This window comes from Paramisgurnus dabryanus, chromosome 8 (genome assembly GCF_030506205.2).
Source record: "Paramisgurnus dabryanus chromosome 8, PD_genome_1.1, whole genome shotgun sequence".
NCBI classification, from domain to species: domain Eukaryota; kingdom Metazoa; phylum Chordata; class Actinopteri; order Cypriniformes; family Cobitidae; genus Paramisgurnus; species Paramisgurnus dabryanus.
In genome coordinates, this window is record NC_133344.1 from 20,695,376 (window position 1) to 20,709,670 (window position 14,295).

Here is a 14,295-nt window from a genome sequence, read left to right on the forward strand (position 1 = left end):
CTCCGCCCCAGTGTTTACAAATGTGGTGAAAAAGGACCGTTCCTACGTTGTTGTATGTCAACTGATACTAATTAATGTCTTTGTGTCAGTTTATTGTTTAAAATGGTCCGCAAATGTGCGTTTTATATATGTAACACGTGACCTCCCTACCTCACTACGCATTTACGTTAGGTCGCGCTGGATCGACCCTAAACGAAAAGTTGTGCTTTAAAAGTGTATATTTGTTATTTTCCTTGTCAAAAATGACAATCGTTTTGCTAGATAAGACCCTTATGCCTTGTTTGGGATCGTTTATAGTCCTTTGAAACTCTGTTAAGTGTTGAGTAAAGTGTTAATTGTTGGTGTCTATTAAAGTCCATTAAAATGAGAAAAATCCTAAAATGTTTTCCTCAAAAAACATAATTTCATCTCGACTGAACAAAGAAAGACATCAACATTTTGGATGACATTGTGGTGAGTAAATTATCTGGATTTTTCTTTTAAGAAAATGGAATATTCCTTTAAAGATTCATATTATAAAATAATTAAACAAAGAAATATCTAGATATTTTTATATGAAGGTAAATTTGCGACAAAAAGATTTGCATGCGCAGGATAAAATTTGTGGGAGTGTACATGACATTGCAAGTGTGAAATTATTTCTCTTTTCTGATTGATTCAATAATGCCAGTAGTGGTCCCAGTATTTACCATTCATGAAACTGTCTTTTAGTGCCATTGTTGACAATGTTAGCGTAAAAACTCTGCCAAAAGTGTAAGTGCAGAAAAACTGAGGTCAGATGAATACAGGTCATAATTATTTAGAGTTTCAGTTTTACAAGACATGAATCACAGTCACACTTATGATTTAACAGTACAATTAGGGGTGGGCGATAAACCGGTAGACATGATTAACCGGTAGAAATTTGTCAACCGGTAGAAATTTTGGACTATTGTCTCTATCAAGGTTACGCACCCATGTCACGCTCCTGTGCGAGTGGTCATGGAAACATAACGTTTGTCCACATATTTAAGCGGCGCAGTTTTAAAACAAGTTATTTTAAGTAATTGAAACACAAATAATAGATCTATATGTTTGCGCTATATCTGTGCGTGAGGAGAGCGGAAGATCGCGCAACCCCTGCTCTTTCTGTTTGTGAGGAGGGTGCAAGTCGCGCAACCGCTGCTCATTAAGCTCGTGAGCATTTTTCCCGCTTTATTGGCCTTAAATACATATATGCGTCAAAATTCCCATCTTTGCAAGTATCCTCATAAACACGACCATTTAGGGCTTAAGAGAAAGTGAACACTCATGTGTAACAGTATATTAGATCCGGACTTTGGTCTTAAAGGGGAAGTTACCTAATTTTGCTCCTGTCTGTCGCTCATGTTTATGAAACTCTCGAAAATCTCTCACTGCTTTTGACCAAATCACTTTTCTACCTTAAATTATATATATATACATATTAGAGCTGCAAATTTCGACTATTTTTTCAACCGATTAGTCTATCGATTATTTTTTCGATTAATCGAATAGTCTAAATAAAGATTTTTTTTTACAAATAATAAATGTAACATCTGCTATTAATGCCAACATTTTATTGAAGCATTTTCTCAATTAAACAAATACACAAACAGTGCCAGTGCCAAGGAAAATATAACAAATCACATAAAAACAAGTCCAACATTAATTCAGCCTAACATAAACAGTGCAAAAGGGGCATTATTCACCTTAAACAAATAAAATATATTAATATTAAAGAAGTAAAATAAAAATAAATCAAACTGAATAATAACTCCTTATTAATATAAAAACATGTCCTGCTCTTTATTGTTCCAGCCCTAGTGCTAATCATAAACTAATGAAGAGTCATCATTAACTACAAAATGACTCACATGAAATCATTGTTTATTAATACATTAACTAAAAAACATGTCATGTTGTACTTAATGATGACTCGTCACTTCGTTTATGATTAGTACATGCATTTACTCAGCATTAGTTCAGACTGAAGTAAAAATAAGTTCATTGTGATTCATGAACCCTTATTATAAAATGTAACCATTATATTATTACTGTTAATATTATTACTATCAGTAGTAACGTTACTGCATTCTCATTTAGCATCAACTTTAACATTTAACTTTTCTTAAGTCTCGGGTAAATACAAATTTAGTTAGCATGATCTTCTAATATTTTATAAACGGCGTTTACGCTGCTGTTACTTTAAATAAACGCATGTCAGGAATACCTAACGAGACGAGCTTTTATAATATCTGCGCACATAGCAAAAAAATAAGCTATGGGAACTCCGCGCTGCCAGCTGGCTTTCAGTGCACGCGGGCACATGCCTATCTCAGTGTAACACAGTAACTTATTATTTCATAACTTCTTAATATAAAAAGTTAAACTTGTCCCGCTCTTTATTTACTGTTTCAACATACTGCCCAGACGCGATGCAATGTCGTGTCTGTCAGGCGTCTCGCAGCTCGTATTAAACTAAGATGTAAACACAGCTGTATTAAGCACCATATATGCCTGCATTGATTCTATTGTTGTATAAAAACTTACTGTAAAAATTCAAATACTTACGCTGCCGTCGCGTCATTCTGAGGTCGGAGAGCGCTGCTGTGGTATGCCATTTCAGTTTTACACAGTATGTGTTTTATTTGGTCTCTGCTTAAAGTATTCCCACACTTTTGATCACGTTCTGGCTGTTTGGTATAACACTTGTATTATCCGGTCGGAGCTGAAGCCGCCTTCATTTGAAAACGTAAACAATGCGACGCATCGACGCATTTCCGGCAAATCGACGTAATTACGTAATCGACGTAATCGACTACGTCGACGCGTCGTTCCAGCCCTAATACATATACATATACACATAATTATTTATACATAATTATTTATTATAATTTCTTTATCATTGACTGTTTATCTTCAGTGAGCTTGAGTTTGTTTTTATCTTCTTTTTATGCTTGTATAAGGTTTTTATGAGAATTATGAACATTTCTATGGTATTAAAGACTTTAATAACATAAAAACTATGGAATTATATTTGTGTCAAATTAAACGAACGCAACTTTTGCAAAAACAAACAAAAATATACATTGATAAAAGAAAAAAACACTCTGAAAATAAAAACAATCAACTAACTAGCAAAAAAATTAACATCATCTTTAAATATACTGCATTCTTTGTTTATGGTTTTCTAAGTTTCAATTTCACTAAACATAGTTTTGAATGTGCTGCAATTGTTTTCGTTTTCGCTTTCCAAGTTTTCGTTTGCACTTCGCAAATTTACGTTCTCCATTTTGACACAAACCTCTCGTGAGGGGCGGGCTTAACACCGGTTCGCTCTTATTGGCTTGTGAGATTTTGATTGACAGCTCATTGAACCGGAACCCCGAAACAGAAGGTGGCGGTAGTGCACCAATAAGCTGGATGCCAACTGCTGTTAAAAATAACAAGAAGAAGACGAAGATCGGAGGCTGTTCTTCAGCGGAGCTGCAAGTAGTCTTAACAAACGGTAATAAGAGTATATTAAAGAACAGTAATGATAAAACACGGATATTTTACACATCAGCAGAAGAATAACAACGGTTCAAGATGAGTAATCGAGAGGCTCACGGTCCAGAGCATCAACACCATCCTCCTCGGCTGGACAATCGAGGCAGCCTGAGGTAAGTTTGTAATAACTATCAAAGTAAATAGAATCATTCCACTCCAAGTTTTATTAATGTGAAGACTGCAACAGTTGTGTTAAACTGTATATGAATGGAATTGCGTTTCTCAAAGCAGAGCAAAGATCGTTACGTAACAGACCATTTGTTCCATATAGTCTACTTTGGCACATATGTTAGGCTTACAATGGATATGTGAAACGCAAAGATAATGATCTTTCTTTAGTTGTGGTTAGGAAAACAATTCTATCTTTATTATTGTCCATACAAAAACAAATGTAAGATTTTAGCCTAATTCGCTTTTCTTTTTATATTACTTATCAGGACCAAAGATTGTCATTTCTCCAGGTAGGCACTGAACCAGTTCATGTTGTTCTCTATTTATAAAATACCACTTTAAAGGGGCTTTGGTATATTTTTAGGTGTTTTTAGTTGATGTTTTTATAATATTTGAAATGTAACAAGTTAAGCATAGAATTCATATTAGCTATTCCTACAAGAACAAGTGTGAGATCATATTTTGCAGCGTATGTTAAGTTTAAATCAATTTTTATTCAAATCAATTAATCTTTAATGCACGTTTACAAGAGCACCGTGCTACATAAGGTTAAAATGAAGCCTTGAAAGTGGTAGTCATGTTTGCTGTTACTGGTGGGACAGAAAGCTCTCTTTGAAAAGATAACATTTTAAAGATCTTTACTTGTGTTCAGAAGATGAACAAAGGCTTAAGGGTTTGGAACGACATGAGGGTGAGTAAATGACGCAGAATTGTCTTATTTAGGTGTATTAGCAGCACTCTAAAAGTGAATATCTGCACCACATCTGGTGGTATTCAGCCCACCTGCCCTTAATGTAGAAATGCCACTAATTTGGTTTCCATAATACTTCACATGATGATTTACTATGGACAAACATTTTTTTTAATAAGCTACGATTTGACAGTAATTCTCTCTTTTTTTTTTTAGAATTGAGCCTCTATGGTGTGATGTTTGGTCAGCCGTCTCTTGTACTATGAAGAACTGCAATGGAATAGGAGACAGTGCTTGATTCGGCAGGTGAACTGCACCTATTTTGTAAGACCAGATTTAATTTTAGAATATTTATCAAGAATAAATGTTTCATTTTTCATCTTTTATTTTTATTCATAATTCTAGCTGGGTAGATGGGATGACATTAAACTATGAATAAACAACAACAACAAAAACACTGTAATAATACACCCTTCCCACGACAGTTTTTTGCATAGTCATTACTCATTATCATAGTAAGTAGCGTGCTGTCCCCTTCCCCTAAAAGCAAATGTGGTCTCAAGACTCATCCAATGCCATGTGTAAATAGGGCCTATGTTACATGAGATTGGAATGACTTGAAGTAAATATCAGGATTTTTATTGCATATAGTTACTTTGGCATTATGTAATTATGTGTCCTTAGAAATTTATCAAACTAAATTTGGTTAGCATTATAACACATTGTTTCTTTTTCAGATGGTGGAACAACTTTTTTAAGAGGACATTGTTGACATTCACAGAGGATGATGGTGTGGTCATGGTGCCAGAGATCTATTGTCCTTTGTCAGACCAAAAGCCTTTGATATCACCATTGAATGTCCAGGAGTTATACCAACAGACACTCGACTCGATGTCATGCAAAGACTGTGCTCCATTTAAATTGTAAAAGTCATTTTCAGGTTTGAAAGATGCAGAAGTTGGTTCACAGATGAACTTTTCCTTTAAAACTATTTCCCACCTACAATGGAGACACATCTCTGACTGCTGGGCTTCCCCTCTTATTGTGTTCAGATTCATATGCATCTGCAGGGTTATTCATGCCAACACTTTATAGCGTTGTGCTGGTAATTTATCTTTATATATCATGCCTTCTCACTGCATCTGTCAGCCTGTGCTTTACATATCTGTGAGTCAACGCAGCTGAACATGAAGGACAAATGCAATGCAAGACGTTATGCATGTTATATCAGCATATGGATGATTAGATTAGAAACTGCTTTCTGTTGGTGTGTTTAAACATCACATGACATAGAAAATTTACTGTCTTCCATTTTCTGTTGTGTAATAAATCATAGGAAAATCACTTTAAACCATTCAACCATTTATTTTGAGAAATAACTTTTTTGTAACAAAATATTTAAGACTTTTTAAACCATTTAGTAGCATGTACAATCACAAGTGTTTTTTGTCATCCTCATCCCATCTCCATGTTGTTTCTTTATTCTGCTGAACACAAGACATTTTAGAAAAAGACGACATTTTAATAAATGATGGTTAACACACATGAGACTGTACCCATTGACTTACTTAGATTTTATTTGTACTTTAGACGTCAATGGGTACACTCTCCTGTGTGCTTACCATCATTTATCAAAATATCTTCTCCGCAGAATAAAGAAACTTAAACAGGTTTACAACAACATGAGGCTGAGTAAATGATAACAGAATTTTCATTTTAGGGTGAACTATCCCTTTAAGACTCTGTGAACCATTCAGATGCATGTAAAATCATTAACAACTGTTAAACAGCATCTATAAATTATAAAAAAGACATTACTATTGGGAGAAACATTTTGTCTAGACATTTGAGTTTATTTCAACCGACACCTGTAAAAGTAAGCATCATGTTGCACTGCTGTTTCCATTCTTTCTTTAAATTCATTAGCTTGGCCTTCGGTGCATGCATGTGTGATCAAACTTAGTTATTTTGAAGGCGTTTTTCTCTGACAGAAGCAGGTGCCTGCTGTCAACCACTGCATAGGACAGAAAGTGCTGCCTCGTCCTGAGTTTCGCCGTCTAGGGGAGTAAAATAAACAATAAGCATTTAATGACATCACTACATATAGCACAATAATCATTAAACACAAATACTTTAAAATGTATAACTTGTTTGTAACTAATTGTTGCTTTAGAAAACCGCAAGTTTACAGACAAGGTTAACATTAGAACCCTGAAATGTTTGCAACCCTGTGCAAGGCTTACAGCAAAAACCTCCCCAGATTGCACATCAATAGAACTTCCAGTGAATTTATTCTATTTATTTTGATAGTTATTACAAACTTACCTCAGGCTGCCTCGATTGTCTGTCCTAGGAGGATGGTGTTGATGCTCCGGACCGTGAGCCTCTCGATTACTCATCTTGAACTGTTGTTATTCTTCTGCTGATGTGTAAAATATCCGTGTTTTATCATTACTGTTCTTTAATATACTCTTATTACCGTTTGTTTAGACTACTTGCAGCTCCGCTGAAGAACAGCCTCCGATCTTCGTCTTCTTCTTGTTATTTTTAACAGCGGTTGGCATGCAGCTTATTGGTGCACTACCGCCACCTTCTGTTTCGGGGTTCCGGTTCAATGAGCTGTCAATCAAAATCTCACAAGCCAATAACAGCGAACCGGTGTTTAGCCCGCCCCTCACGAAGGGTTTGTGTCAAAATGGAGAACGTAAATTTGCGAAGCGCAAACGAAAACTTGGAAAGCGAAAACGAAAACAATTGCAGCACATTCAAAACTATGTTTAGTGAAATTGAAACTTAGAAAACCATAAACAAAGAATGCAGTATATTTAAAGATGATGTTAATTTTTTTGCTAGTTAGTTGATTGTTTTTATTTTCAGAGTGTTTTTTTCTTTTATCAATGTATATTTTTGTTTGTTTTTGCAAAAGTTGCGTTCGTTTAATTTGACACAAATATAATTCCATAAAAACCTTAATAAAACATAAAAACCCTCTACCGTGATACACATCGTTATCTTGATATAAAATGAATCCTATCGTGATAGAAGATTTTGGTCATATCACCCACCCCTAAGTACAATGTTGCAAAACTTGTTTTTTTTACGCTTGCAACTTGATTTACACCTTTACAAAACAGTTTTGCGCATGCAAATTTATTTTACGCTTGCAATGTCACGTACACTCTCACAAATTTTTTCTGTGCATGCAAATCTTTTGCCGCTGATTTACCTTCATATTTTTGCTTATTTGAATGCTTGGTTGGCACATTTTGGACCCCTGATTAGGAAACGTTGTATTAAAGGGAAAGTTCAGTCACAAATTTAAATTGCCCCATGATTTACTCACCCTCAAGCCATTCAAGATAAATATGTCCATCACCTTTCAGACAAACACAATTTCAGCTATGTTAGAAAATGTCCTCGCTGAATTATCCATTTAACCTGTGTATTATCACTAGGGGCATAAATCTGCCATTTCATAAATATACCTGATTCTTTCAGGCAGCTGTGCGATATTTGCCGATACCTTAAAAAATGGGGTATATCAATTTATTAATTTTTAGATACCAGGCACAAAGTTTTCACACCGCTTTGCTGTTGCATGCAGACTGACAGTATTATCAGCAAACGAAAATGTATGCTTTAGTGAAAATGCATAGACAGACATTATTTAAACATGTGGAGAGAGTTAAAATCAAGGTACATTATATCAATTTTTTATGTGTGGCATTGATGCAAATGAGTTCAGACATTTGATCGATGCATCAATCCACATCGATCTAATTATGCCCATGTACTATCATTATGTATTTAAACTATTATTATTGTATCATTACTTTGAAAATATTGCTTTGTTTAATTGAGCATCCCAATACAATCAGACCAATGGAGCTAATTTAAATCAGGGCTATATGTTAATCCGACCTATGGAAGACACATGAGTGATCAGGAAACCTGTCTGATAAAGTTTAAAATGATTAATTAAAAACAAATAGATTTTTAGCATATGCAAAATGCTTTGATGAAAAATGTCTTACTGTTTACAGAGCAATGTAAAGTGCATTTGGGAGGGAGTGTAATTTAACTCATTAAAGCCATGTCAGCAGCTCTGTTGCAAAACTCCCTCCCCCCTGTTGTCTCCAGGTGCCAGAGAAAAACGACAACATGGGCCACGTGAGCCCGACTGACGCCTGCAGCCCAGCTCCCCCAGCAACACTTCATGACACACACATAAGACACTTCCTGGAGATAGCAGAACAAGACCTTTAAAATAGAAAGATCTCTCTCTTTCCTTCTCCACTTTTAATCACCGGCTATTCAGAGATGAAAAGCTTTTCTGAAAGGAGAAAGATTATCAGAGTACTTCAAACACATTTCTTTTTACTTTTTTCAAAAAAGAGATGAATTTGTTCTTTATAAAATATTTCTCTTGTTTGATTTAAAAGAACGGTTGGGTTGATTTAGGGTCAAGTACACTGGACAATTTCTTTCAGGAGTAGATTAAAATTTAGAACCCTATCTAGTAGAAGTTTTATTTTATTTTGCAGCTTTGCAGTGTATTTTTTTTGTTCAACTGGTATTGTGTTAGCGTGAGATATAACCCAGGGAACACACAAACTAATAAAGTGTATAGCAGAAATTCACTGTAAGTCGCTTTGGATAAATTCTCCCAAATGCAAAAATGTAAAGCTTTCTGTAGCATTCTGGATTTATTCAAAAGACACATTTTGAGATATGTGTGAGATTTTATATCAACATCTTCTATGGTTACAATCCTTGCTCTAATTTAAAGCTAAAAATAGCTTTTCTAATAAATCGCTATATCTTTGCTTGAATTTGTCCCCTTAAAGAGATAGTTAGGGCTTTCACAATAGCTACTTTTCATAGGTCGGTTCATTATCCCAGAAATAGATGGCGATATTCAATAGTATTCTCTTTTTAAGACCATTTAACTGTATGTCACTGATTAGATACGACAATAAAATGGCATAATAATCCTTTCTAAGAGCACAACTTTGATTTTTAAGAATATTAAGATAAAAAATATGAAATGTTAATATGAAATTGGAATGTAAGAAAAAAATAATATTATAAACATTTAAAACATAAATAAATATTATAAAATATTAGGGATGTTCACATTGACCGTTTAACCGTTAACCGAAGGTAAGAATTTATGACGATTAACATTATCAGTTAAAAGAAAAAATATTTGTTAACGCACGGTGCGTGTCCTCATGAGCCGACAGACATTTCGCCACTTTTCTATCTTTAGTTTGTGAATGTCCTGTAAATGACACAAATTATTGCTGCCCTGACGGTCTGATAAAGTATTCATTTCTATGAGAATTCATGTGTGTGCGTGTTTGGAAGCTGACCGGAGACACGCGCGTGTCCGCGCAAGATGACGCGGTCCGTCTCCGTCTCGCACAAATCCGGCTGTGATGGCAATTTTTTAGAAATCCGGCACAAATGGAGAAAAGACGACACAAAAGCAAAACTTTCTGAAAAGCATCCTGCTTTAGAAATGACCACTGTGGTAGATGAAAAAGAGATAATCTGCCCTCTTTGGATATTAATCATCTGGACTGATCCCGTGCTTTTTGATAAGGTAATGTTGCGTGATATGTATGAATCCTGGTTCTGTTGTTGATCTGTCGCTGCTGTTTGCACGTTCAAATGAAATTATTTGTTTTAACTAGTCGAGTTTATAATAGCTACCACTCAGATCTAAACATTGGATGTTATGGTCATGTTTCAGATGACTTTTAATTTGTATAGCTTTTTTCACTGCCTCAGTTTTTGAAAAAAGAGATGCTGGCTTGTTTACATTAAATCCCTATCCTCACGTCGGAGATACGGGTTGTAATCCAATTCCAGTCAGATTCCTTTCAAACTGTATGTATTCACCATAAAAACACGAAATTTCAGCTTGAGTAGTTTCTTTTCATCTGTCACTGTCCGCTCTCTCTCTCTCTCTCTCTCTGTGTGTGCACGTGGAGCTCAGGGTCCACATTTGCGCACGCGCGTGCGTCCACTCTTCCGAGACAGACAGCAGGTTGAAATAACAGAGGAAATCACGATCGTCTAAAATGCTAATGAAATTCATTTTTTTTGCAAACAAACACACATGTAAACACTATGGTAATTATCGCCTCTAAAAAACCTACCGACATCATGTTCATCTATTTGCTCGATAAGTCGATATAATCATTATCGCGCCTAGTTCATCCAAATATAAAACTTCTGTCATCATTCACTTGTGTTCACTTTACATATATATATACACCATATTATGGAAGTCAATGGGTATCATATGTGTGGTTACCATTATTTATCAAAATATATTCAACAGAATAAAGAAACTAATTTCAGATTTTAAGTGGCAATTGCCTTTTTAATTGACTAACATAAAAGGCTATTAACTGTGCAAATATAAAATGATGTGCTTTTCATGGAGACAAGAATTTACTGTACAGACCTGGACTACAAAATTATAAAATAACTTCTTGGGTACAAAAGTCAATCTCAAGGTGAAATGCGAACTTTCTAAAAGCAAATTTGTGAGATGAAACTCAGTACTGTGTAATGTCTTGATTGAGAATATCATCATCTCATGAATACTACAAGAGCTGAATTCTAGTCTCAGCGGATATTGATTCTGCTTGGCTAATTCATGCAGATCTGTAACACTGACAAATTGCCCCATTTTGTATCAATATAATAACTGTCTGTAGGGATATTCAATTCAGTTTATTTTTTTAGTCAACTTCGACTCTTGATTCCCACTGTTGGAGTCAACTCTTCAACGCCATTAACTTTCAATCAAAACAGGGTCAGTGTTAAGAGTATAAGGTAACAATGTAACTTTGTTATTTTGGGAATGTTTGAGCTGCCAACAGATTACCAAAGTCTCCCGCAAATTTGTGCAACAAGCAGAGGGAACGCAGTTACAACATGAAACCAACATGAACATGTTTTAATACTTTTTAGAATTAAAAAGACAGAAATGTATTTATTTTTAAACTATACCCAGGGCATTTTATATTGCTTCAGTATTATTTTTTAAAGTTTTTTTTAAGGCTGGTGGTGGTGGTGTAATGGTGTGGGGATGTTTTCTTGGCACACTTTAGGCCCCTTAGTGCTAATTGGGCATCATTTAAATGCCACAGCCTACATGAGTATTGTTTCTAACCATGTCCATCCCTTTATGACCACCATGTACCCATCCTCTGATGGCTACTTCCAGCAGGATAATGCACCAGGTCACAAAGCTGGAATCACTTCAAATTGGTTTCTTGAACATGACAATAAGTTCACTGTACTAAAATGGCCCCCACAGTCACCAGATCTGAACCCAATAGAGCATTTTTGGGATGTGGCGGAACGAGAGTTTTGTGCCCTGGATGTGCATCCCACAAATCTCCAGCAACTGCAAGATGCTATCCTATCAATATGGGCCAACATTTCTAAAGAATGCTTTCAGCACCTTGTTGAATCAATGTCACATAGAATTAAGGCAGTTCTGAAGGCGAAAGGGAGTCAAAATATTTGTATGGTGTTCCTAATAATCCTTTAGGGTGAGTGTATGTGACCCTGCCAGTGAAACCCCAGCTAAAGTCGCATAAACTGATTTTAAGATTAAATGCATCAAAGTAGTCATAACCATAATAATTACAAAAATGTGTAATTTGTGATTATTGCTGTAAATGACAGATTGAAAACTAATCCTTCAATATACAATACTTTTATGGAAAATTCTGAAATTAATGATTTTATTCACACTAGGCTTTATTATTCTGCGCAAAATACCTGTACTTGACTTGCTAAAACTTTGACTTTGATTGTCTCTGTGTTCACTTTAGGCATAGAAACACATGACAATTTTGATATCATTCGTTTCAGTAAACAATTTTTTCAATTTTTCTACTTTTCTATCATAAGAAAGTAAAAACACACCCACAACATTCGGGTCAGTGCTGGGCAAGGCATAAATATTGCGACCTTAGCCCAGTTCTTATTTCAGTGCAGATATTTTTTGTGTCATCTCAAGAATTTCAGGAAAAGCTTATCTGTTTAATAGCTCAACTTCTGACAAGATAACCACTCTACTTTAAATACATTTGAAAGCTGCTTCATGTCGGTTTAGATGGGTGCTAAGGGGAGCTTCACCCAGGGCACCATACAAGCTAAAACCACCACTGATCAGAGGCCAGCAATTTAACCCCAGTCGTCAATTATTTAACACTGACCATATTCACATTGATACAGAGAGACAATGGAATATTTAATGAAACATCTATATTTAGAAAGCCAATAAGAATTCAGGGCGCTGGCGAATACTGTGAGGATGAATTTTATATGTGGCCTGTTTACCACAGTTTATAGCGGGGCTTCAAGACAACAAATACAAATCATTTGACCAACTCAGAAAAAAAACAATTCTGTCTGTTTACACTGCTGCTAAGAAATTGTCCTCTAAGTGTTTGGCAAATTGCTTGGAGCAAGCAAGCAGACAGAGTCTCTACTGCCACTGTAAAATTGTTTTTCACAAAACACAACTCTTCAGAAAAGAGAATTTCTTGTTTCTGTGCACTCACGAAAGCACTTTAGTCAGTGTACTGGTGGGTCGTGACCCTTAAAATGACTCGCAGGTCATTTGTAACAGGGTACCCTAACCAAATATATGGACAAATCTAGAAGAGCAAAACAAGTAAGGTTATTCACTTCTTTGTTAGTGGTATAAAAGACACCCTATCAAATCAGATTTTATCAAACTGTATTTTTTTAAATGAACTGATTTGCCTTAAAGGGCCTATATTATGCAAAATCTATTTTTACAAGGTGTTTGGACATAAATGCGTGTTGGCAGTGTGTGAACACAACAACCCTACAATGAAAAAAATCCATCCTTCCCTTGTTTTTAATGACCAATAAACCAGAGCAGTCTCATTAGACATGCTGCTTTTATTATTTTGTTAATGTGACATCACACAAACAAAGCCCCTCCCACGGCCACAGATTGACTGGTTAATTTTACCCCAATTATTTTTATAAATGAGTTTGTTAGCACGTTGTAGCACCAATGTGGCTAAAGATACTATTGTTTCAGACTGTATTGACAGGAATCAGATCAATTTTTAACCGAAAGCAGTAGCTCATTTGCATTTAAAGGTACACACCTTTTTTGCTCCTGCCCAAATAGGGGCATTTTGGACATGCTATAACAAATGATCTATGGGGTATTTAGAGCTGAAACTTCATAGACATTAGGGATGGGCACGAGTACCCGATTGCTTGAGTACTCGAACGTGGCATCGATGATCGATCATGAAAACGATGATCATGTGGGTTTATTTATTGTGGATATGCCGGCATTTGGATGTCTGGTTAATGTTACAAGCGCATGTCGGAGTAAAGACTGGGTCTGGAGATGCGTGTTTGACGTCGTGTTGAGCTACGCAGACTGGCGTATGACATCAGTAACATTGCCATGCATGATTCATAAACAAACAGATAATTACGCGCACCTGCGCCGCAGCAACCCGCCGATCCGTGCCATGCACGGCAGCCCGCCGATCGCGTGAAGCCGGCCACACCTCACATCACTGAGGCACTATGGTTTAAAAGGATGCTGTGATTTACAGAAATACAATCAGTCATGTGCAAAATGTACAGCGCTATCAAAAGTTCAATGGATTATCATCTCATATTTAAACATCAAATGTCAATAGATACCAGAGAGCCATATGAGCATTAACATTACACCTTGACTGAGAACAGGAAAAGGGGACGACACGACACAGCTAATCGCTAAAAGGATAGCAAAAGACTTAAAGCTGGTTAATGTTATGAAGCTTGTGCTTTGACTGGATGCGTTTAAAAGT

At 35.8% G+C, this 14,295-nt stretch overlaps 1 protein-coding gene and 2 long non-coding RNA genes across 3 annotated transcripts in view; 1 reads left to right on the forward strand and 2 right to left on the reverse strand.

Annotated features, from left to right (window-relative positions):
* nlk2 (nemo-like kinase, type 2) overlaps window positions 1–14,295 on the reverse strand; it is a 102,920-nt gene that overhangs the window by 57,916 nt on the left and 30,709 nt on the right. The window lies entirely within an intron of this gene.
* Window positions 3,031–5,755, forward strand: LOC135770953 (uncharacterized). Its single transcript, XR_010542812.1, has 3 exons — window positions 3,031–3,662; window positions 3,987–4,735; window positions 5,149–5,755. It is a non-coding gene; the product is annotated as an uncharacterized lncRNA (long non-coding RNA).
* Window positions 5,149–7,371, reverse strand: LOC141282517 (uncharacterized). Its single transcript, XR_012337205.1, has 2 exons — window positions 6,737–7,371; window positions 5,149–6,468 (listed from the first exon to the last, which is right to left on the reverse strand). It is a non-coding gene; the product is annotated as an uncharacterized lncRNA (long non-coding RNA).